General features: G+C 46.3%; 1 protein-coding gene across 3 annotated transcripts in view; it reads left to right on the top strand.

The window, feature by feature from the left end:
• Nucleotides 1–26,487, top strand: part of OSBPL10 (oxysterol binding protein like 10) — a 303,273-nt gene that overhangs the window by 39,138 nt on the left and 237,648 nt on the right. The gene's annotated exons all lie outside the window — the stretch shown is intronic.

Genomic DNA, 26,487 nt, shown 5'->3' with positions numbered 1-26,487 from the left:
TGCACAGTGTGGATAGGAGCGCATTGATTCAGCACGCAGTGTAATATGTATTAAATTGTGGTGTGTGTGTGTGTATATGTATGTATTAGTGATGTACCGGGTACCTGGTAATTACCTGGTACCCGGCCATATTTTACCTACCCAGCCCAGGGCACATAGGTTCCAGATACAGATATAGGTTCCAGATACTTCAGCAGAAGAGGAGACCAGCAGCCGGCAGCAGAGGAAGAGGAGGACGTGAGCTGGCAAAGGACAGCAGCGATGAAAGGAGAGAAGAGGACCATGTGAGCGGAGCAGGAGTGGCACAGCAGGACGGCCGGGAGGAGCTGCGGAAGACACCGGAAGTCAGAAGACTTCTGGGTCGGACCGCTGGGGTGCGCTCCTCCCTGGCCGCCCACAAGCCTCTCCTACTTCACTCCTGTGCCGCTCAGCATATCCGACACACCGTCCCCCCTCGGGCTCCGGAACCCACTATACTACCTGGAATCTGCCATTACAATTTTTTTTTGCGAAACCCTTGGAGACAGCTCCTGAACCCCCTGTTTGGAATTGCTGCTGTAGCTAATATATTGAGAATTAGGGTAATGCACCTCAAACAATGTTTACCTTTTCACTAAAGTAAATTGAAGTCAGTACCTTAACGCTGAGTTTCCTGCTTCTCATGATATTGGCTGGAGGGTTCTGGGTTAAGACCTGCGGCAGATCAATGCTGCAGATACAGCAAGAAATCACACGACCTTCCCGTTCTTGTGAGCTGCAAATGGGCTCCCGCAGCAGCACATGAGCACTGATTGGATTGAATTAGATGAGAATATTTGATTTGTTTCCCTGTGTTTTTCCACTGAAATGCATTTGGATGATTTGCAATTTTAATTTCTTTTTTCTCACAACATGGTACACATGGAGTAAACGAGAGGCTCGCTGTTCTCATTCTGCTAGAAGCGCCCTGATGCCGGCTCTTACAGAGTAGATATGAGTCTTGTTTCATTCTTGCTGATAGATAATAGAAGTCTGCCGCACTCAGTGTTGCAATTATTGAAGTTTCATGGACATTTTTCCTCTTTAAAAATGATTTTATTATACAGAGAAAAGAAGGCAAGACATTTCACGGAGGATCCCTTCGTCAGGTGGAGGAATTGAAATCACTACACCTGATGAAGGGATCCTCCCTGGAATGTCGGGCCTTCTTTTCTCCGTATAATAGAAAAAAAAGGGAAATGGCCATGAGACTTCAATAATTGCTACACTGAGTGCGGCAGACTGTCTTCTATAATCTATTCCAGTGTTTCCCAACCGGGGTTCCGTGGCACCTTGGGGTTTCGTGAGAGGATCAAAGAGTGCCGCGGGATTTCTCCAATCTCCCAGAGCAGGGAGGGAGCAGGGGTTTCCTCTATCCTGGTTGGCTGCTGCAGTATAAGCAGCCAATCAGGAGGAGGTGTCGGGATCCTGTGGGGTGCGGCCAAGCAGAGGAGAAAGCAGCATAGGCAGTAGAGAGGCACAGCTGTGTCTCTGTCCTGTGTGTATTTGTTCTGTCGCTCACGTGTTTTTTGTGACTGTCCTGTTTGTGTGTATGTGTTTTTTCTGTTACTCCCAGCGCCCTCTGACTCCCTGGCTTTTTCTCCTTTGACTCATCTGTCTTTCACTCTTGTGTCTCCATCTGTCTCTCTCCTGTGACTCGGTCTGTGTCTCTCCCTCCTGTGACTCCGTCTGTCTCTCTCTGCTGTGACTCCGTCTGTCTCTCTCTCCTGTGACTCCGTCTGTCTCTCTCCTGTGACTCCATCTTCTCTTTCCTGTGATTCCATCTGTCTCTCTCTCCTATGATTCCATCTGTCTCTCTCTCCTATGATTCCATCTGTCTCTCTCTCCTGTGATTCCATCTGTCTCTCTCTCCTATGATTCCATCTGTCTCTCTCTCCTATGATTCCATCTGTCTCTCTCTCCTGTGACTCCGTCTGTCTCTCTCCTGTGATTCCATCTGTCTCTCTCTCCTATGATTCCATCTGTCTCTCTCTCCTATGATTCCATCTGTCTCTCTCTCCTATGATTCCATCTGTCTCTCTCTCCTATGATTCCATCTGTCTCTCTCCTGTGATTCCATCTGTCTCTCTCTCCTGTGATTCCATCTGTCTCTCTCTCCTGTGATTCCATCTGTCTCTCTCTCCTGTGATTCCATCTGTCTCTCTCCTGTGATTCCATCTGTCTCTCTCTCTCCTGTGACTCCATATGTCTCTCTCCTGTGACTTCGTCAGTCCCTCTCCTGTGACTCCGTCTGTCTCTCTCTCCTGTGACTCCGTCTGTCTCTCTCTCCTGTGACTCATCTGTCTGCCTCTCTCTCTCCTGTGACTCCGTCTTTATATCTCTCCTGTGACTCTGTCTGTCTCCCTCTCTCTCCTGTGACTCCGTCTGTCTCCCTCTCTCTCCTGTGACTCTGTTTGTCTCCCTTTCTCCTGTGTGTCAGTTTGTGTCTCTCTCTCCTGTGACAGTCTCTCTGTCCTGTATTTTCTGTGACCCTGTCCTGTTGTGGGGGCAACTGAGCCCTTTGGTTAGGGGTGCCCAGAGGGAAAAAAGGTTGAAAACCACTGATCTATTCTTATAACACAGGTACAATGAGAACAGTCTGATGAAGCTTTTCTAGAATTGCTGTTGAATCGCCATATGTCTATTGTTGGAAGAGCTACTGGAGCAGGTACTGATAAACTCAGTGTGACAATCGGGCATTGCAAAGTGATACTCATGGCTACATAATTTTTCTTGCCATCTGTTTTACTCTGGGCTATTTTTGAGGGGGAGCTGCGTTGAACGGCACCTTCTCTTTAGCGATCAACAAGAAAATGCATATAGAGAATATAACATTATTGGGAATGGGGTTAAAAAATTAACTGGGGGTGAATACATTCATCCTGTACCATATCTTCCAGTTATTAATTCTGGTTTAGATATAAACAAGGGTTTATTTGTTTAGGGTGCTTACACTTTATCTACCACCCCCACTGGTTTTACATTCAATTGTGTGCCTAAGGAGTGGCTGAAAAATGTTCTATGTGTCAGCAAAGGTTTTTCAGAAACTGTCTGACTGGCTGTGACCTTCAGTGAGTAATTGTATTATGGATCGCAGAACGCCCTGTTCTAGTTTGGATTTAACACTTCTGCTGCCAGAGCAGCCCGCAGCACATTGCTTTGTGCAAGTGTAAACAGTTTTCTTTTCTCTTTCTGTGGTATTCCTTAGATTGTAAGCTCCTCTGGGCAGGGGCTCCTCTTTACCCAATATCTACTTTTATGGATGAAGCGCGTATTCCTACTATGTCACGTGCACAACTGCGGGGAAGCGCTATGGACATGGCGGGTGCCATCTATATAAAGATATCCATACATACATTCCTTTCTGTGTTTGCCCAGGTTAGGAAATGTGATTACAACAGAATGAAGGGATTACATCCATTTTAAAGGCAATAAAAGTGAAAATGCTAAACATGTGACTATTGGGGTACCAACATTTTTAGGTGTGTGATCTGTAACATCCATACAAAAGAGGAGGGGCGCAGTTATCCACAAAGAAACCCTCTGTAGTGTACGTTTTCTCACTTGTCAGTAGCCCATAATGTTATTGTCATATAGTTTTTTTATAACTAGTATTACAACATACAGGCTGACCCCAAACCCCTCTTCCAAGGGGCAATTTTGTGTTGACCAGGCAAATATGTTTTTTCGTGGTGTACAAACCAGCTGGTCCGTTGAGAGCTGGAGTGTCTCCTGAGGCTGGAGGACCACAGATCAGTGCCAGGGGACCCGTGGGTTCAGGTAAGTAAAACAAAATATACCATGAATAACATGGACTGCTGCTTTAATGCAATATCTGTTTTAATGGCTTCTGTGAACTATAACAGTAAACCTGGTGTTCTGACTGCTTTAAAGAGGCAATGTAACAAAGAGTTACAGTGGATTATCTGTTTAGCAAGCCTTGGGCTATAACTATTAAAAACAAAACACTGCCACTTAGCAAAGCACTCAAGAGCTGCAATCAAGCCAAAGTATTCCAGCATGGGATACAGGAGCTACCCCAGAAATATATATTTATCTTTATTACTTTACAATGTGTTACTAATATAATTGGCTTCCTAAAGCACATTGAATCAGTGTGGAATTTTGCCTTGTAGAAGATGGCTCATGAAAAAGATAAACACTCCCAAGCATCAGCCTTCCAGGGGTATGTATGTATATAATCTCTCTCTCAAATAAGCAATAACAGGCAAGCAGATATAGCAGAAAAACACAGTGCACGCATCAGAAAAATAAAATACTTCATCCCACCGGAGTATGATGAAAGAAAGACCCTAGAGGATGATCAAAAAGAGTACAGTATATTAAGAGTATATATCTTTTTTTATCATCTAGCAGTGGTGTATTTTTCATCATACTCCAGTGGGGTGAAGTGTGTGTGTGTGTGTGTGTGTGTGTGTGTGTGTGTGTGTGTGTGTGTGTGTGTGTGTGTGTGTGTGTGTGTGTGTGTGTGTGTGTGTGAGGCGGTGTGGATGGTAATATTAGAGATTGGTGCTAACAGGAGTCCCTTTCTGGCTTCTCCCTGGGCGAACCGAGGGAGCTGATTGAGCTGAGCCCTTTGGCGGGAAAGAAAAGGATACTTGTGGTGTAGTACTTCCAGGGGTTTTCTCCCCAAAGTAGAATATGATCTGTTGGGGAGATATGTGTCCTGATCAATGTACCTGAGGGGGCCAGCTATGTGACAGCGGGGTTTAAGGCCTAGACAGCAATAGACAGTGAGACCTGCACAAGTACCTCTGCGGGATAATCTGTGACCTTGGTACACATGTAAATATACACAATTCCCTTACAGAAGTAATGTACACCGAACACGAATAACCATGACAGGGTTTTTTTTTGTTTTACTGGAAAGTAGGGAAATAAACAATATAATTGCACCCCACTTCCTACCAAGGTACAATATCCCAACTCAATCCATTTTGTTGGTTGTCTTTGCGTAGAAGGTGTAATTGTTAGTACCATGTGGACAGGGTCCACCTAACTATCCCTGACTATTATTGGGGGTGGTACTCACAAACCGGTCAGGCTGGTATGTAGTTGGTGCACATGTGGATGACGACCTCTGGAGATAGCTACATCTGGATATTATGACATCTGTAGGGTGCAGGGTATTAACAAAACGGTACAGCTATCGCTGCAGGCTGGCAGTCACAGCCCATTGCAGGAACAACAGAAAGTCTTTCAAAGTCTTTTATTCCCCACCTGGGGTACTGCTACAATCTGTGTGAGACAAACGGCACCCTGCTGGGGAAAACGGCGACTTGGCTCCTATATACTTGTCTATTCTCCGCGCATAGCTGGAAGGAGTTTCCATGCACTGTTCAGTCTGTAGCAATACAATATGTCAAAAGGGAAACTTTTACTTCTGCAGTGTAACAGCCAACTTGTCTTAATGCTGCTGTCTGCCCTTACTCTAAGGCTTGGGCCATGGTCCCGCAGAGCGTGCGGAGGCGTCCGCACACTGAGCGAACAGACTGCCTTAAGGCAGTGTTTGCATCCATGTGGCGTGCGTGCGCGCGCGCAGAAGCAGGCACGCCTTGCACAAGAAATCAGTTCAAACTGATTTCTTGGCGCGACATGCCGGTCACGTGAGTGGTTCGCCCAGTGAGGGCGAACCAACTCCGTGACACCCCCAGGCACTCTCCCCATGGCCTGCCCACCATGGCCAGGTAAGTGCCCGCTCACTGACCAGCCTCCGCACGGGCGAAGGCACCATGGCCCCAGCCTAACTGTAGGTGTCTTCCTACTGTCTCTGGGGTCTGTGTGAATAACAGTTTTCACTAAACCTTGGAGTTGTGACGTGAACAGGAACCTCTCATGAGATGTTGGTATAATAATTCTCCTTTCACTCAGGGGTGCTGTTGCAGGGTACATGCAACCACACACGGGGGTTCTCTTGATAAGGCTTCTTTATTGAGCCTTAAAAACATATAGCACACAAAACAAAATAGCTTCTTTTCAGCATACAAAAACAAAATAGTTTCTCTTCAGCAGACAAAATCAAAATAGCTTCTCTTCAGCATAGAAAACAAGGCAGCTTCTCTTTAGCATGCAGGGCACAGACAGTTCATCACACATGTACTTTGAAAAACAGACCTTATAGCAGTAATCTCTTCAGTATTTCAGTCCTGTCTCCTGACCAGCTAGCTTGCATGTGTGTACAGCCTGGGGGTTTTAAAACACCTCGATTATGCAGCTGGGGTCAGACTAATTAAGCAGCCCTTCTCAACTGAAACTTAACCTCGTCACTGCTGCACTGCAAGCCTAAACATAGGTTTGCCAGGTATATGGCTGGTGACGTTCATTCACCCCTTCACATTCCTCCCCTGTTATTGTGTGGCTGGGGCCACGCACAGCTGAAGCCCGACCATCCACCCCTTCTCTAGAAAAGAAGTCAGCATTTGCATTTTCTTTTCCAGGCCTGTGCTGAATCTCAAATGAGAAGGGTTGGAGGGCCATATACCACCTGGTCAATCTAGCATTGGAGTCCTTCCTACTATTTAACCACTTCAATGGAGCATGGTCCGTCACCAGAGTAAAATGGACTCCTGCCAGGTAATGCCTCAAAGCCTTGATTGCCCACTTTACTGCGAGGCATTCCTTCTCAATCACTGAGTAGTTTTTTTCCCTCAGGAACAATTTCCTACTCAGAAAAAGGATTGGATGTTCCACTCCCTCAAACTCTTGTGACAACACTGCCCCTGCAACTTCCGAGTAGTTGGGGATGAACCGCCGATAGTACCCTGCTAAACCCAGCAGAGAGCGTACCTGCGTTTTTGTTTGGGGGGTCGGAACTTCTTTCAGGGCAACTACCTTGTCGGCTAGTGCATACCCTAAGTATTTGGTTTCCGCCTTACCTAAGGCACATTTCTTAGTGTTGGCTGTGAGCCCTGCCTCTCTTAGAGATTTGAGGACCGCTTTCAGCCTATTTAGATGGGCCCGCCAATGTTTACTATAAATGACATTGTCATCTAGGTAGGCTGCGGCATAAGCCCTATGGGGTCTCAGCACTTTATCCATGAGTCTCTGAAATGTGGCTGGGGCTCCATGCAGTTCAAATGGCATTGTCACAAACTGGTATAAACCCATGGGAGTGGCAAAGGCTGTTTTGCACTTGGACTTTTCCTCTAAAGGTATTTGCCAGTATCCTTTTGTTAAGTCCAGCGTGGATATATATTCCGCGTTATCAAGGGCGTCAATTAACTCATCCACCCTTGGCATCGGATATGCGTCAAACTTGGATACCGCATTGACCTTTTCGGCGGTCCACACAAAATCTTACCTTCCCATCGGGTTTAGGGACCATAACTAGTGGACTACACCACTCACTGCATGATTCCTCAATCACTCCTAAGTGTAACATTTCTTGTACCTCCTTCTCTACCAGGGCCCTACGACTTTCAGGCAAACTATAAGGACGGGAACGTACTTTTACCCCAGGTGCTGTCTCGATCACATGTGAAATTAAATTAGTTTGCCCTGGCAAATCAGAAAAAACATCATGGAATTGTGTAATTATTTCTAACAAGTCCCCTTTTTGTTCAGAGGACAACTGTCTACCCATTGGGATTTTATCGTCACCCACAATGTTTTCCCGTGGGGGCTGAGGACCCAAGTCCGTTTCCTCCTCCACCGGGTGGATGAATAGAGACCGCTGCATCTTCCAGGGTTTCAGCAAGTTCACATGGTAAATTTGTTTACCCTTCCTTGACCCTGGTTGAGCGATCTCGTAATCCACATCACCCGTGCGGCAGAGTACTACGACTGCCATTTGGCTAGGAGTTTGCTCTCACAACTGGGTAACAATAACATCACCTGGTCTCCTGGGTGAAACACTCTCATGCGAGCATTCTGATTGTAATGTCTCTCCTGACTGTCCTGGGCTGATATAAGATTCTCCCTAGCAAAATGCCCGACCACATCTAGGCGCTTCCAAGGGTCCAATACATATTGCAGGGTATTCTTAAAAGGGGACCACTGTTCCTCCCAGGACTCCTTTAGGAGGTCTAGGATACCCTGGGGTTGGCGGCCATACAGCAGTTCAAATGGAGAGAATCCCGTGGAGGCCTGGGGAACTTCCCGCACTGCAAACAGCAGAAAAGGGAGAAGTTCATCCCAGGCTCTTTTCTCTGAATCTACAAATTTCCTCAGCATCCCTTTTAGAGTTCGGTTAAATCTTTCCACCAATCCGTCAGTCTGTGGATGGTAGACCGATGTCCGAACAGACTTGACCTATAGTAATTTAGCCATAAAATTTGTACCTTGGTCTGTCAACATAACCTGGGGAAGTCCAACCCGTGAGAACAGCTCCAACAACTTGTTGGCTACTTGCTTCGCCGTTGCTGTTCTCAGGGGGAACGCCTCAGGATATCTTGTTGCATAGTCAACTATTACAAGAACCTGTGTCCTTTCGCAGAAGGTTCTAGAGGTCCTACATAGTCTACCCCAATCCTCTCAAAGGGAACTGACACCAGGGGTAGAGGAACCGAAGGGGCTGTTTTTTGTCCCTTCGGACTAGTTAGCTGGCACTCCGGACATGCCGCACATAACTTAGCAATATCACTATGCATCCCTGGCCAATAGAATCGGGACGAAATACAGTCCAATGTTTTATCCCTGCCAATGTGACCACCCCAAGGGACAGTATGGGCTAGAATGAACACAGATTTAACAAACAGATTGGGAACCAATATCTGTCTGGTGACCTCCCCTGTTTGTGTCTGCCTATTCACCCTATACAGCAGGCCTGCCCAACTTGTAAAGTGAGAAGGGCCGAACTGCTCCAAGGAAAAAAAAATTTGGGCCGCACGGGTAAAATCATCATCATCATCATCTCTCCTCCAGCACCTCTCATCATCATTATCCTCATATCTCCCCCAGAACCCCTCATTATCAACCTTTACGATACTCCCCATCTATCTCTCATACCCCCATCTCTCCCCCTCACCCACACAATACCCCCTCCACATCCCCCCAGCCCATTCCATGTCAGCAGCACCCCCCCAAGTCAGCAGCCCCCCCTAAGTTAGCATCCCCCCCAAGTCAGCATCCCCCCCGTCAGCATCCCATGTCAGCAGCCCCCCCCATGTCTCTCTTCCCTCAATATGACACTCTCCCCCTCCCCTAAAAGACACTCTTTCCCCCTCCTCTCAATATGACACTCTCTCCCCCTCCCCTCAATATGACACTCTCTCCCCCTCCCCTCAATATGACACTCTCTCCCCCTCCCCTCAATATGACACACTCTCCCCCTCCTCTCAATATGACACTCTCTCCCCCTCCCCTCAATATGACACACTCTCCCCCTCCTCTCAATATGACACTCTCTTCCCCTCCCCTCAATATGACACTCTTCCCCTCCCCTCAATGTGACGCTCTCCCCCTCCCCTCAATATGACACACTCTTCCCCTCCCCCACTCTCTCACTCTCTTAAGCCTGCTCACTTACTTTCACTATAAGCCTGCTGCAGTCCCCCATGTGCGGCTGAGTACTGGGACAGGAGGAGTAGGGGCTGTGTGTGTGCAGGGAAGGCCCTGCCCCCGCTACAGGCACAGATCACACAGGGAGCAGCAGCACGGAGCTTGTGAGCTTCTGGCCGCCCGTGCACAGCTCTGCCCGCCCCCAGGCTTTCCCGCACGCAGCTTGCGCCCCCCCAGTTTGCGCACCGCTGTGTACAGCATGCGGACGCGCGCGCCTTCTTTCCTTACCAGGGAAGGGGGGTGAAGGGGGGCCCCGGTGGGCCGCATGCGGCCCGTGGGCCATATGTTGTGCAGGCCTGCTATACAGGATATCATTTGATAATTCAAAATGTTGGAATACTATCACCCCCAGTGCATTTAATATCTGCTCATCAATTTTTACCACCTTATCATACTGTCTAGCAAGGACTGGGTCTTCCCTTTGCCTCTGGTGAAAATCAGGGAGATATAGGTCTGGTAAATCTCCAGGGCCCATATCCCTCTCTCTCTGGCCATCCCCAGCCAGATTTCTGCAACCAGTCCTGTTTGTCAGAGCGTCTTTGCTTCCGAGTCTTAGGAACCCGGTGTCTACTGGGAAAAAGGTCTGCCGAGAAGGGGAACAGTTTGCCAGGGTTCTCCTGAGCCATAGAATAAGGCTCCTCGTGAGAGACTGGAGCCATTAGGTCCGAAAAGAAAGGCCAGTCCCCGCCGAGCACAATGGGGGCAGGGAGCCAAGGAGTGACTCCTACTTCGAGGTAGGCCTCCTGACCTTTTACCTGTAGCTGGATTTTGGCAGTTGGATACTGTAACAGAGGATTTATCCCTGTTCACAAATGTGCGTCTAATCCAGCAGTGTGGTGGTTAACTGCTGGTAGGCAATTAACTAACACCACCTGCCTGATTAGATTGCTTAGATAAGCCTGTCTTTTGAGATAGGAAGTGAGACTCCTTAGCTCACACCTGAGCTGTACTTTGGAGACAGAGCAGAGATTCCTTAGTCCACAATGGGGCTGAACCAAGGAAGGACAGATGTCTTGAGCGACAAGCTGACCACAAGACAAAGGGGACAAGATTCTAAACTTGGAGCCTGACATTTTCTGTGCACACAAGGGTGCGGTTCCAGGAGAGCAGAGAAACTTCCCCTACAGCAGCCCAGCTAACAGATAAGACTTTTTCGTATAAGACTATTATCTATGTCTGTGTATTGATAAATGTCTCCATGATTTGGGGCTGGTAAATAGCTTAGCTAACCAACCCAGTCAGAGAGGGCTGAGCTACATGTATAGATAGTCTCCAAAGCAGAGATAGTGGTTTTTGGTTGCTCACTATTTCGCTTATGTTGATTTTTTTTGCTGTTTAAAGCGACAGGCACAATAAAGCCTTGTTATAATTTCACCTTACAACAGTCTCCATTGTGTACCTCTGCACATGTCCTCCTACAGATACCGTTTTACATCGCAGTGTATACATTCTATACTCCATGGAGAGTCAAAAGAACACACGTTAGGCGGTAACAGTTCCAGGAAGACCAGAGTTTTCCCAGAGCCCAAATCTACAAGGGCCTGGACGTTTTTCCCCCAACCTGGGCTGGAAGTAGCCAGGGCTTGTAATTTTCTCCAGTGAAGGCGAGGCGACGGTCCTGCTGAAGGAACAATCCATCTGTGGACAGTCCACATGCCTGTGGCCTTGTTCTCCGCAGGCGGAACATGGAGAGGGTTCCCTCGCAGGAAGGGGCCGTGGATAGCGCTCCGCTGGACCGGATACTGGAGACCAGGCATCTGGTGGGTCCTGTGGGCGACGTCCTCGGAAGTTCCTCTCATTTGGCGAAAAGCTGACAGGAAGGGGATGAGGGTCTCGGCGGTGCCTGCCGTTTTGACTTCTTCCTTGTTTGAAGGACTGCTCCTTTCGTGACACTTGGCGGTTGCGCATGGAGGGGCCGTAGTTTCCCCGTTGTTCCAATCTCCCTTTTTGGGTCTCCGCAAGTGCTGGTGAAGTTGGATCCGTCGGGTCCAGGGCCCTCGCCTGATCCTCGGCCCCAAGGAAGTTCTCAACGAGTCGGACCGCCAAAGCTAAGGTTTCAGCAGCATGGCGTTTTACCCATGAGCGTGCGGAAGGGGGTATTATCTGTAGGAATTGTTCCAAAACCACTTACTCAAGAATTGCCTCCTTAGTGCGCTTTTCGGGTTGTATCCAACGTGTACACAAGTCCAATAACCGCTGAGCGAGAACCCGGGGTCTCAAATTAGCGGTGTACTTAAGGTTCCGGAACTGTTGCCGGTAGGTCTCTGGGGTCAGACCTAAGCGATCCAGTATAGTGGCTTTTACTTGTTAGTTGTCCATTGCCTGATCTGCTGGGAGGCCCTGATATGAGGCCTGGGCCTATGAGGAGCGGGGCCAAAGCAGTTGCCCAGCGATCTGCAGCCCAGCCGTGAGCTTCTGCAACCCTTTCAAATGTCCGTAGAAAAGCCTCTGGATCCTCATTCGGAGCCATTTTCCATAGGAGGACCGGGGGTTTGTTCGCAAGTTCTGGACTGGCAGACCCCTGGAATTGGGTCAGCAGCTTGGCCATCCGCTCATCCTGTGCTGTCTGCTGCTGGGTTAGGAGCTGGGTTTGCTGCTGCAATAGTAGTTGGGCCTGCTCCTGCATTAACAGTCCCTGCTGTCTGGTCTGCGCGCACAGAAACTCTTTTAAAAATTCTTCCATTTTTCTCATTATTGTGTCTGTGTGTGTGTGGCCCTTCAACTGCAGGGGCCTCTCAAAATCCCGTCACTTGTGACACCATATGTTGCAGGGTACATGCAACCACACACGTGGGTTCTCTTGATAAGGCTTCTTTATTGTGCCTTAAAAACATACAGCACACAAAACAAAATAGCTTTTCTTCAGCATACAAAAACAAAATAGCTTCTCTTCAGCAAAGAAAACAAGGCAGCTTCTCTTTAGCATGCAGGACACAGACAGTTCATCACACGTACTTTGAAAAACAGACCTTATAGCAGTAATCTCTTCCGTATTTCAGTCCTGTCTCCTGACCAGCTAGCTTGCATGTGTGTACAGCCTGGGGGTTTTAAAACACCTCGATTATGCAGCTGGGGTCAGACTAATTAAGCAGCCCTTCTCAACTGAAACTTAACCTCGTCACTGCTGCACTGCAAGCCTAAACATAGGTTTGCCAGGTATATGGCTGGTGACATTCATTCACCCTGTCACAGGTGCTCTCATGATCTGTTTGTCTAACAGCTTTACTGTCTCTCAGAGACTCTCTTGGGCTGCTTGGCTAACGCCTTTCTCCAACTAAAGATGTCTGTGTCTACACTAGAAATGTATGCAGACTGACTGCCGTCAGGGGTGACATCATATCTTCATGCCAACAGGGAGAGTAGCTATTTGTTGCCAATGCATCTTGTTTCACTTGGTGTGGGATTTTCTCTGCAGGAGTCCAGACAGTTAATCCTTTAATTGCAATTTAATCTGAACCTGGATCTCCATATGCAATAGGCCTGGTGGTAAAGAGACACTAGCTGGAATGTAAGGGGATCCCCTTACATGTGTAATATATAAAGACTTTAAAAAGCTGCCGTTTTTTTTTCTTCAATTTATCTTTTTCCCCCTTTAATATGTGCACATATATACAATCCACACAATGATAAGTCATTAGCTAAATTGCCAATAAATCCGTTCCCCTGTGATCGATCGGCGAAGATTCGGCTCGGCGGTTCACTAAATGGCTGTCAGTGCAGCAGAAGAGGGCCAAAGATGCAAAGTTCTGTGGTGAAGATCATGTGACCAGGCAGTCACTAGATACAATTGGTGCACTGCTAGAGAGAGGGCAGAGCTCAAAAAGGGATGTGCCAGAGTCTGTTTCAGAAGAGGAAGGGGATATGACTTTGTAAAAGGTTGCTATAGAAACAAAAAATGCATGTTACATTATGATACATTAGAGTTGATTTAAAAAAATGCTACAAGTATTTTCTCATAGTACAGAACTGATTTATTTTTAAAAAAAATGTAGGATATTGCTTGGTCTGCAGCTTTAAACATTTATTTACCCTCCAGCAGTACACCCTAAAAAAACAACTATATGATTATTCACTGGATTCACAGGCCATACATAAGATATATTTATTGAGCCCTGTTAATAGAATGTAGATATCTCCCTTTTTAACTACAGTATGCCTTTTCCATGACTCCACTTTTCAATATCAATACAGTATATCTCTTACTGTGACAACTGGGGATAAGCTCCAAGCTTATCTTCCTTTTCTTTACATGAGCTCATTCTTCTGAAGTTAGAGTGTGTTTGTTTTATAATTTGATGGTGTTCGTTTTGGTTTTCCATGAATAAGAGTTGCTATAGATAGAAATGAATAGACATGGGGTGCGCAAACTTTTCTGTTTGCGCCCCTCTGCCTGCTTGCGCTCCCCTTTACCTGCTGTCTGGCATGGGTGATGTCATATGATAACGCGTTGGCATTTGACCCCACGGCGTCATCTGATGCTGCATTGTCATGGCGACACGTCGCCGGGGAGCAGGTGAGAGAGTTTTACAGAGGCTTAATTTAAATGTTGTGGGAAGAGCGCGGGGCCCCTAAGCGCCGCGCCCCCCCGCCCAGAAAATATCCCCCCATTTTGCGCACCCCTATAACAGACCACGCATATTGTTGTATGGATAGAAATTCCATGGCATATGTATCGTAATATGAATGGAATGTCACGGCACAAATAACGTTGCACAATGGAAAATCTTGCATACTGTACATATATTATGAAGGCAAAGATATATCACATGCATGATAATGTGGATGGAGTATCGTGGGCTACGTACTGTACTAGTATGGATGGAGAGTTATGTTACATGTGTAATAGTGTGAATGGAAAGTCATAGCATACATATCTTAGTATGGTTGGAGAATTACAACGCACGTATGTATGTATGTATGTATATATGTATGTATGTATATATGTTATGTCTATGGTTATTCATATAGTGCCAACCATGTAAGCACTGCTTTATAGAATAGATATTACAATACAGAGAGTTATAATAGAAAGCCATAGCTATCTATATATCTATATATCAACAAAAAAGAGAAGCGCACACTCCATAGCATATTACTGTTACAAATATTTAACTAAAAAAAGGGTGATTAAGGCGCTCCTCTACAAGGCAATATATTGTGAATTATAAATTCAGCAGAAGTCTGCTGTTGCAATGATGTTTCTGATGTCTCTTATCTAAAAAACAAACTACACTATATATTTTTTTATATATTTTCCCACATATGGTGAAATCTGTGCTCCCCAAACCTGTTTTTGGACAAATATTTCCCTCTCTCCCCTTTCCCCGTCTGTCCCTCTCTCCCCTTCCCCCCGTCTGTTCCTCTCTTCCCCCCATCCATCTGTCTCTCTTCGCCCTCTCACACTCCCCCTCTCTCTGTTCCCCCCTTATGCTCTCTCCCTCCACCCGTTACACTGTCCCCCTCCCCCTTATGCTCTCTCCTTCGGTCTTTTCCCCTTTACACTCCTCTCTTCTTCCACTCTCTCCTTCTCTCTTCCCCTTACGCTCTCTCCCCCTCTCTTCCCTCTAACACTCTCCTCCCCTTGCACTCTATTCCCCCATATACACTTTCCTGCCTTACTCTCCCCCTTTCTCTTCCCCTTATACTCTCCCTCCCTCTCTTCTCCCATTACACTCTCCCCTCTCCCGGTACACCCTCCCCTTACACTTTCTTTCCCGCTTACACACTCCCCCCTTACACTCTCCCCTTACACTCTCCCCCTCTCCCTTACCCCCTTTCACTCTGTCCCCTCTCTCTTTCCCCCTTACACTCTCGACTCTCCCCTTACACTCTCCTCTCTACTCTCCCAATCTCTCTCTTCTCCCCTTACACTCTCCTCCTCTCTCTTCTCCCCTTACACTCTCCCCCTCTATACTCTCCACCTCTCTCTCTCTTCTCCCCTTACGCTCTGACCCACTCTCTCTTCTACCCTTACACTCTCCCCCTCTCTCTTCTCCTCTTACACTCTACCCCCTTCTCTCTTGCCCCCTTACAACACACACACACACACACACACATTCCTTTTCGGGCAGCATGTCGGTCCGCAGCTCCCTCATCCTGTCGGACAGAAGTTGAATGTGACTCCCGGTGCCGACAGGAGCAGGGAGAGGCAGGATCGCAGTGACTGGGCGGCTGCAGCTGCTGAGCTGGGGAGCCGCCAGGTCACTGCTGCCTGGGGTGCTGCTACGCCGCCGGGCCTGGGACCGCTGGGAGAGTTGTCCCAGCTCTCCCCCCACTTGCGGCCGCGTAAAACCCCTGAGGGGTGCTCACAGAACCCCGGCTGAAATTGACTGATGTAGTGGATAGGAAGTCATGACACCTCAGCATTGAATGGATAAGGCATCATTGCTGAAGTGTATAGTGATTGGATGCTAATTCAGAACTTGAGCGGATGAAAACATATCCATATCCCAGATGAAAGACTGAACACCATCATATGTCAGAGGAGCATTTTTGAAGTAATCTCTTTTCTAGATGTGCCTGGTTATTGCATTTTTAGTGAAAGTAGAAGGGAATACGGCCTGCAGGTCCATGAATTCTGATTGCATAACATTGATAGATAAATGTTTTACAATATTATCTACAGCCATAGTCTTGCAGCGTGGCAGCATGTGTGAGAGGCTGCATAATGACTAGTCATTATGACTATTTTATACAGCCTGCAATGAAAGAATGATTGTTTTATATAGTCTATAAATAAAGGCATGCTCTCCTTTCATTTCCTTTACACAACTCTAACAGTTAATTTATTGATTCATTCATGACGGGGATGCTATACCACTGGAATTTATTTTATTTTTTGTATGGAATTGTACCCACACTTGTGAAAATACCAGACTTTTTTTTATTATTCAGTTGCATGGTTAAAAGGATGTAATCAGAGCATGTTGTGGATTTGCGGCTGCCTTTGTGAAGCTTGTCACATGGACAGAAAATCATTTACAATGTGGTAAAATAAGCCCCTGAATTGTGATACTTATCTATAATGCTTCTATAATACATGGCAGCCAAAGAGAGGAGCAACACGAATGGTGATTAACTCCTTTATAACCAGAGAAGCTTTTTGTCAGTATGTTACAAAGCGATGAGTTGCAGTCCCAGTCACCGCAGAAAGGGAGTTAAACTGATAGGAGAGATCTGATAAACCGATTAGAGACCAAAAGGATGAAGGGCCAAAGAGTAAAGGATTTTGCCTGTACCTTAACCTACAGTACAGTGTGAGACCAATATGAGAATGACTTAAGGAAACATCATTTGTATTTTCTCTACATAAAATGTATTTTGTGAAATCCAAAAATCCAAACAGTCTGTGAGGCTATGAGAAAATTATGCCTATGAGCAGGTTTACTGGCTGTGCACTTCTTTAACCCAGGCTGTGCTGAAAAGCTGTGTAATGTGACAGGCATAAGCTCATAGGGGTCCATGTTAAAATGAACATGAAGTAAAAGGTGACACTGTGTGATCATTTGCTTGTCATTTCCCATAATCCTTGGCTGCAGTGGAAGCATTGTATGCTATGAGATACGGTGAAAAGCAGGATTGCAGATCTGTCTGAGATGTGAATGTGCTCACAAGTGATTATTTTTATTTGCTGTTCAAAATATTAAAGGAAACTGATGATGCTATTTGGGGTAAAGTGCAAATTGGTATTGATGAGGGTCAATTGCGTGTTCTGGCAAAACTTGGCTTTTTGATACCTCTCATGAAGCCAATTCACATGCGATGTGACCCTCAGTGACCTGTGATTGGTCCTAAAGTGCTGGTATATAAAACTATCAGCACTTCATGTCCAATCAATTATTAATTTTCCCTCGATAAACTGCTTATTTCCTTCAATCCCAAAGGACCAATATTGTATTTTTTTAATGTAGTTAATGAAAAATATAATGTATTGATTCTTTGTCATCTGAAATCCAGTATTTTTTCATACTTATACCATGAGCTATATTGAATAAGGAGTGAAATTCCATTAGACACCTTTTGCGCTCTGAAAAATATCCCACGGCAGGTTTTCCAGCAGGTGAAAGGTAAACAAACTTAGAGATAATGGAGTACAGATGTTTGGAATCGGACACCCCCAAAACTCTACAATCTGGGAGATTTAGACAATGATTGCCAAGGTACGGGGTGTCTGATTCCAAAAATCTGACATCTCCCATCTCTAAAGCAACACCAATAACAATATCTCTGATGAGGGTTATGGCTGCTCGATCCGTGTTGTTAACTGCTATTGAAGACAACCGAACTGCGGTATCCCTAACCGAACTTGGTAAATATCCTGAGATTATCAATAAACACCAGTAGCACCAGATACAAGATACCATAACAGAGCCTGCAAGATTATGTAAAATTTGCATGCTTTTTGTTTTTAATGTTGCATTTTTTAATCTAGTTATTACTGAATAACATCATCACACATAAATATAAATCCCTCTGTAGAGGCTTTCTCCATGCATTCTGTATTAACAAATGTGTTGATTTAGTAAGAGACAAAGAAACTAATCCACTTTACTATGATACAGAATCATCCTTTATAACTTTAATTAAAGTGAACAGATGATTTGACTTCTCAGGGAATAAGAGCATAGAAATCTTTCAGAGAAAAATTCCTGGTAACAGGATAATAAATCTTCTAGCACAAAGAATGTATGAGTCTGTGTCTACTGCTTGCCACAAGAGCAGCATTAGTTTCTCACTGTTTAGAGCAGTGGTTTTCAACCAGGGTTCCCCGGGCATCCCTAAAGGGTTCCCTGTAATTTTCAGGACATTTTAAAATTGTACCAAATATAGAAGAATTTACAATGCATCCGATCTCAGACTCGCTGTTAGATAGGGTTGGGGTTCCTCAGAAGTTCACATAGGGTCTCTGTAACAGGGGAGTTATCCCTGTTCAGGTATTGTGCCTCTAATCCAGCAGTGTGGTGGTTAACTGCTGGTAGTCAATTAACAAACACCACCTGCCTGATTAGGTTGCTTAGAAAAGCCTGCCCTTGAAACAGAAAGAGAGATTGTCCCTGACTCTCACAACTTGTGAGACTGACATGGGGACAGGGGTCTTGAGTCTACCAGAAGAGGCTGCTTGCAAGACACAGGGGAAACTTCTAAACGTGAATGCTGACAAAACCTGAGGAAAGGTAGCAACCCAGGAACAGAGAAGATTTTCCCTCTAACCACAAGGAACAGATAAGACTTTCATTTATAAGACTTTTTATATCTGCTTATTTCATGATATATGTTTGGGGCTGGGAGACATGCTTATCTAAAGGGAGTTGTGGACTGCATAGTATTTCACTAGAAATACTCCCAAGTGAATAGAAGCTTTGTTTACCCCTTGCTTGGATGGTTTCCTGATATTAAAGAAACAGGCGCAATAAAAGCCTTATTTAATTTCACCATAACCAGTCTCCCTTGCATACCTCTGCGAGCGTACGCCTACAGTCTCAACCAAAAAAAGGTTGGAAACACTGGTTTAAAGTTTGGTATGTTGCAGACCTGTTACAGAGGTGGTCTTTAAGAGTATTGATATCCTGTATGACAAGCTCCTAGCCGCCCATTTGGAACTCAAGACTCTAGAGTAAATCAGGAATTACTGCTCAGATATAAGGGCTCCAGATTCTCGTGAAGGGGAATGTTTTGGTCCAACTTGAAAATCCGCCCACATTCTCGCCTTAATTATTTTATCATGGAGAGACACATTTGATTAGATTGCGCAAGTGCCTTTTTGAAAATGTTAGTTTGTAAGTTGAGAGGTATATTTCAGTCTCAACAGCTAAAATTCCTATGCAGGATAAATCCAGCAAGAGAAAGACGAAAGTCCCTTCGTTACCTGCACTCAATACCAACAGAATTAAAGATAACATTTAACTTTTTCTTCACAATAACATTATAAACTAACCGGTGTCAAATCTAGTAATTTATTTTATTTAAAAAGTTCACAAGGACAAGTCAGGGGAAGTCGGCTATGGGATATCAGTTGACCACTTCTGAATTTATTGTAGCAAACAGTAATTGTTAGTCAGACTCCACTCCTATCGACTCCTATTCTCATAATCGAAAACATTTTACACGTAGACCGACTAACTTGCTCATTAAAGCCCTTCTTAAATAATATTTTAATGGGTGAAGGGAACAAAACTCAATGGGAATAAATCACAACTATATGGAAAGTTATGAGCAACGACAGCACTGAATTAAATCTCGTCTGTCTAATAAGGCAGGGGTGCGCAAACTTTCCCCCATGCACCCCCTGCCTGCTCCCCCCCCTGCTCATGTCCCCCTCCTTACCTTGTCTTCGGCGTCAAATGACGTAGGGTGGTCACTGACGTCACGTGACCCTGCGGTGTAATTTAACGCTATGGTGACACGTCGCCGAAGACAAGGTAAGACCGTGATTATAATGGCGGCACATATGCGCATGATGCCACGTGCCGCCAAAACAAAGTAATGTTTTAAATTGAGCGAGCACATGGTGCTGGCGACCACGTGCGCGACAGACACATCCAAGCGCGCACATTTTAAACATACCTCTGAATTTGATTTTAACGGGCGACGGCCGCGACACGGCCGCATCACTTGAGCAGTTCAGCCAATGAGGGCGAACCGTTCACATGAGGTCATGGCCACACCTCTGACAATGCGCGAGTATGCACTATAAACGAGGCCTAAGGGAAGTTGCAGAGGCCTCACGCGATCCCCCAGCATTTTATTCAAATGCCTTGGGGAAGAGCACGGCCCTCTGCATCCGCCGCGTCCCCCCCCCCCCCCGGGAAATCTTGTGACTAATATACTCCCTCATGAATATAAATGGTCTTAATAATCCATAAGCTCTGGATATTGAATATAGGACGATTTCAAGCCGAATAGCATAGGCGCAATATTGTCTGTATTCACACTAATTGTATAGCTAGCACCTAAATAGTTAACATATAATAGAAGCGGAACATACAAGGTTATGAAACCTTGGTAATTCTGTAGCAGAAAACTCATGAGTTTAGAATGTGAATAGCAGTTAAATCAGTTGACAAGAAGTGTACAAAAAATAGATACAGAGAAATAATGAGGTACAACTTGTTATATATAGACAGGAATGGGGCCTCTTTGGTATCTAAAAAAACTGGGTTATGGAGAGGCTAATAACAAGGGTTTCGTTCTCGTTATTATTAGGGACGGTACAGGCCTACTGATAAAAAGCACAGCTGGGAAAAGACAGTTATAATTGGAGAAGGCTCAGTGAGTAAAGACACTGACTGGCACTGAGTTTGAAGCAGGGGTACCTGGTTCAATTCACGGTGTCGGCTTCTTGTGACCTTGGGCAAGTCACTTTATCTCCCTGTGCCTCAGGCACCAAAACATAGATTGTAAGCTCCACGAGGCAGGGACCTGTGCCTGCAAAATGTCTGTAAAGCGCTACGTAAAACCAGCAGCGCTATACAAGAACATGCTATTATTATTATTATTATATTTGGGGCTGGCCCATATTTGGGTAAGTTAGGATTTCCTGGAATAAGGTATAAGTGTTTAATCCTGTGTGTATTGAGAGCAGAGCTGAACTGAACTACAAAGAAGTGATATCTCCGCTCATAACAAATATTTCCTCTAAATAACTATATGATGCTTTCTATCTGTCTGAATAAATACTGGAACAAGAATATGATTTGTGGAATTATTGACCGAGGTACAAATGCCTATCTTCATTTTCGAACCAGCCATCTTAAGATATCAGATACATATCAGAAAGGATAGAGAGATGTAACTCAAGTACAGTTCTCTGATAAAAATAAAGCACAACTACTAATGTACATAGCTGTGGGTATACAAATATACTTTTCAATATCTCTCTTAGGGCTCTTTGCAAATGGGATCCTGTATCTTGCTAGAGGCTTGAATAGCTCAGAGGGAGACACACTACACTACATACGGATCCTATTAAATTATCTTAAAGCAGTGGTGCACAAACTTTTCTGTTTGAGCCCCCTGCTTGTTCTCCCCCCTGCTCGCGCCCCCCCCCCTCTTTACCATCTCTGGCATCGGCGGCGTCATATGACGTTGCGTTGCCATTTGACCACCCTCAGTGTCATTTGATGTCGTGTTGTCATGGCGACGCGTCACCGAAGAGCCGGCTGTGGGCAGGTAAGAGAGAGTTACAGAGGCCTCGTGCCTCCCCCGGCATTTCATTTAAATGTTGTGGGGAAGAGTGCAGGGCCTCTGTAAACACAGCGCCCTCCTCCCCACACAGAAAATCTCGTGCCCCCCAGTTTGCGCACCCTTGTCTTATAGAGTGGTGTCAGACCACCAACATAACCACCTAAACTCCTCTCACAAAGGTAGTGCAGCGGAGGGGAAAGATGCAAGGTGTAAGGGAGACCCTCGAGGAGCGGGTCGTAACCACTTTATATTCTTGTGGTGTTCTTATCTGTCACAAAACTGCCAAACCCCCCTACCCCCCAAAAATGGGATCCATTCACTTCGGGGAGGAATGTTTGGGACGCTATAGAGAAACACAACCTCTCTTGGGAATACTATGACTTCATACTGAGAGACATACCAACACTTGTTTCGCGTAGCAATGCTTCTTCCTGGGTAAGTGTTGCCTGGGATTTATGAGGTTTTGTGGTGGATAAGACGCGCTTCTCGAGAGTGTTCCTTAATTCTGTTTGTATTATTGGCCCTTTTTCTACCACTAGAAACAGTTTGGGCCGAGCATGTGTCTTTGGCAGTTTGTTTTTTATTGAGGACTAGCTGATATACCCGGCGTTGCCTGGGATGTAATTTGTCCACAGTGAGGGAGGCAGTGACTGGGTGGGAGGGAGTGAGGGAGGCAGTGACTTAGGCAGTGACTTAGGGAGGGAGGCAGTGACTGGGTGGGTGGGAGGGAGGCAGTGACTTTTAGGGAGGGAGGGAGGCAGTGACTGGGTGGGTGGGAGGGAGGCAGTGACTAGGTGGGTGTGAGGGAGGGAGGCAGTGACTGGGTGGGGGGTGGAAGGTGAGGGAGGCAGTGACTGAGGGAGGGAGGCAGTGACTTAGGGAGGGAGGGAGGCAGTGACTGGGTGGGAGGGAGGGAGACAGTGATTGGGTGGGTGGGAGATAGGGAGGGAGGCAGTGACTGGGTTTGGGAGGGATGGAGGGATGCAGTTACTTAGGGAGGGAGGCAGTGACTTTGGAGGGAGGGAGGGAGGCAGTGACCATGGAATTGACTTTAGGGAGGCAGTGACTGGGTTGGCAGTGACTGGCAGTGACTTTTGGAGGGAGGCAGTGACTGGGTTGATGGGATGGATGCAGTGACTGGGTGGGTGGGAGGTTTGGAGGCAGTGACTTAGGGTGGTAGGCAGTGACTGGGTGGGTGGGAGACAGTGACTTAGCTAGATTGGGGAGGCTACGATGGGAGATCTAAAGGAGGGGGGACAGGTGTGGGTATAGGGGGCAGGCAGGTTTATATCGGGGAGAGATGGAAGGGTGGGGGAGATGGAAGGGTGGGGGAATTGGGATGGTGGGGGGGACTTGTGTGTGTACACTTTTCCCACCATAGTTCTACCGAGAAGAGATGCTGCTGGCCAGTCCAAAGTTGTAAGCGATTTTAGGTGTTGCGCATTGTCCAAGAGATCCACGTGGGGGAGTTCCCCGGAGGATCTCCCCCCCTCCATTTGCTGGTCTGCTAGGGACCACAGCTCTGGGGCCGGCATGAGGATCACTGGGTCGTCCGTCTATTCCGGGGAGGCCGCTGGTTCCATACATCTCCAGGCTAGCTGGGGGCGGGCATCCAGACGGAGTGAGCCGGAAAGGGATGCGAACTGGATCAACGCAACCCGTTGCCTGCGCTCCGGTGAGTGGGGACCTGTGGGATGGGGGGGAGGAGGGGGATCCGGGAGACAGGGACAGGCAAAAAGTGGTGGAGTGGACCGGGGAGCTGGCGGGCAGGAACAGCGGAGGCGAGGGTAGGTGGGTCCAAGGAAGCAGGGTGGCACTGGGGTCAGGAGGTGAGGGGGGGAGGGGTCAGGAGTCAGGGGGGTGGGGGGGGAGTGCCGGTCTGTCTGTCGGGCTGTGGCAGGAGGCGCGTTGGCGCTTCCCCTCCGTCCCACGTTGGGAGCGGAGGGGAGGGGGGGCGGGGGAGCGAGAGTGCCGGTGTGTGCGGGCTGTGGAAGGAGGCGGGTTGGCGCTTCCCCTCCATCCCACGTTGGGGGCGGGGGAGCGAGAGTGCCGGTGTGTGCGGGCTGTGGTGGGAGGCGCCTTGGCGCTACCCCTTTGTCCCACGTTGGGAGCTGGGGAGAGCAGGGGACCGAGACTGGCGGTCTGTGTGGCGGGCTGTGGCAGGAGGCGTATTGGCACTTCCCCTCCATCCCACGTTGGTAGCGGGGGGGAGCTAGAGTGCCGGTGTGTTTGGCGGGCCGAGTGTGCCAGTGGGGTAGGTGTGGTCAGCGAACCACGCAGGCCAATGAGAGCCGGGGCGGGTGGGCCGACGGACCAATCAGATTGACCAGAGGCGGACTGACGGACCGACGGACCAATCTGATTGCCCAGAGGCACAGCAAACATACAATGTTTTCAGTTTTATAGATATATAGAAGATAGATAGATAGATAGATAGATATAGATAAAGCAACAAGAGAGTAATTCAGAATAATGTTCGGTAAGGGATATTATCCCAGAGTCAGGTCTCAGCTGTTCCAAGGATATAAACATGTATTTCAAAGTATTAATTTGTAATCCAGGATTTTTCCTTTAGAGCATATATTAGTGCTTGGGAGACTCAGTGAGGCAATATAAACATAGGTATAAGTGTACAGGTAACACTGGACGGCCAACTCAGATCTCCATATATACCATAAAGGTCCTAAATAAGCCCCCAGCGAAACCAAAGGTACATACCAAATCAGCCAATGATTGTTGTGAAGTCTCCCTCTTGCAGCACTGCTCTGTCCCAGATGAGTGGGTGCATCACGCCAAACTTGTGTACAGGAAAGGTAGTCCCAAAGGGTCCAATGGCGGAGCACTGCCAAGTAAACAATGGAGGCTGCAGCCAGTTGCAGGATAAAACGATTTATTGTGTGTTTGTGATGGTGCTCAAAAAGTGCTGGGACTGTATTGAAGGAAGGGAGATTTGCAAGACCTGCTCCTCTCTACTGCTGTGCGCTGCACACCCTGGCTTTAAAACGATTTATTGGGTGGTCAAGCAAAGGTACATAATCACTTTGACGCGTTTCGGGACCTGCATCCCTTTGTCAAAAAGCCCTTTTTGACAAAGGGACGCAGGTCCCGAAACGCATCAAAGTGATTATGTACCTTTGCTTGACCACCCAATAAATCGTTTTATCCTGCAACCGGCTGCAGCCCCCATTGTTTACTTGGCAGTGCTCCGCCATTGGAACCTTTGGGACTACCTTTCCTGTAATTCAGAATAAGTCTGAGATTTGGGGCTGGACCAACAGGGTAAAAAAGGATGAAAGACTGAAGTGTCTTCAGCATGAACAAATGGGAATAAATTACTGTCCTCAGGAACTCGCGTTCTTGAATATGCACTTGAGTACTGTGAGAAATGGCACATTTGAATTGGATGTGGTTGCCATGCCATGCTATGTAATGATATAATGTGCAAGGATCTAATAGTGCAAGTAAATAGTTTGTTTCACTATTAGAAGAAAGAAGTACTGTAGGTTTCAATTAACCTATTAATAATGAGTAAATAGGAGCCACTTAAGCCACTTATACCTGAAATGTATATTAAATACCCACCTGAATAGCGGATGAACTATAAATGTGAAGGGGGGGAGGGGCGGCAGATCCACAAAGCTCCATTAAGTCAGGGCAACTAACGTGACGTTACCTAAATAGTTAACGGATGTTAGGTTCCCTAAGTTTAACAGAGATCTACATAGCTAATTTTATGCAAAAACAATGTCCGTTAGGATCATCTTTAGCGTAGGCTTAACGGTACATTAAAATTGTGCACGTATATGCGTTAACACCAAGCTACATCTTAACATCTACTAACGCACATATGCATTAAATCATAGCATATGCGCAATGCCATTTCTCGCATCCTCGCTACAGAAGCACATGCTCTTTAGCATATAATATAACCCGTGCGCTAGGAATATATTAGCGCACTCGTGCGCTACATCACAACCAAATTAAAATAAAGTATAAATAGAAGTTCAATAAGACCGTTACTCAAATACTATAACTAGGCTGGTTAAGCAAGATGATCCAGACAGCAGATGGTGGTCCTTCTAGCCAGGCAGGCAGCATAAGGATGGTGAGGTTCACTGCTCAGGAACTTGATCTACTCATAAATGGCATAGTGGATAACTATGCAAAGTTATTTGGTGAGATGTTATCTCGCACATCAACCTCTGGAAATAAAATGGGATCTGGAATAACATCTGGGATTCTATAAACAGATTAGGCCATGCTTTCAGAACCTTTTCACCTCCACACTCAAGGGAAACTGCATACAGTTTGATTGCGACAAATCTAATACAGAGTGCTTTTCCTGGTAATGTACAGGTTAATAAGAGCTTCAATCAGACTTAGAACTATGCAACTAATTTTGACAGATTTATTATAAATCATTGTTCCTGGTAATGTACAGGTTATTAAGAATTTATTTTAGTATTAGGACCCTTGAGACGTGGTCAGCTTTGGAGGGGCTCAAGGGCTTACAACACTTTGGTCAAAGAGTTAAACTTAAAGACCATTTTATTCATTTTATTCAAAAGATATCTTATATATAGGCACTGTACCGTGTATTTGTGTTAATGGATGTAGCACTGAGCTCTGTCTGTGTTTCATGTTCTGTCTCTGGTTTTAACATAACTTTCTAGCTTCAAATATTTTGTACCGGATATAAGAAACTATTGCTGGGTCTTTCCGTGCGATAGCAGCAGGATAAGTGCTAATTGCACTTATGTATCACAA

This window comes from Ascaphus truei, chromosome 2, assembly GCF_040206685.1.
Source record: "Ascaphus truei isolate aAscTru1 chromosome 2, aAscTru1.hap1, whole genome shotgun sequence".
In the NCBI taxonomy this organism is placed as follows: Eukaryota; Metazoa; Chordata; class Amphibia; order Anura; family Ascaphidae; genus Ascaphus; species Ascaphus truei.
This window is presented reverse-complemented; position numbering and strand designations above follow the sequence as displayed.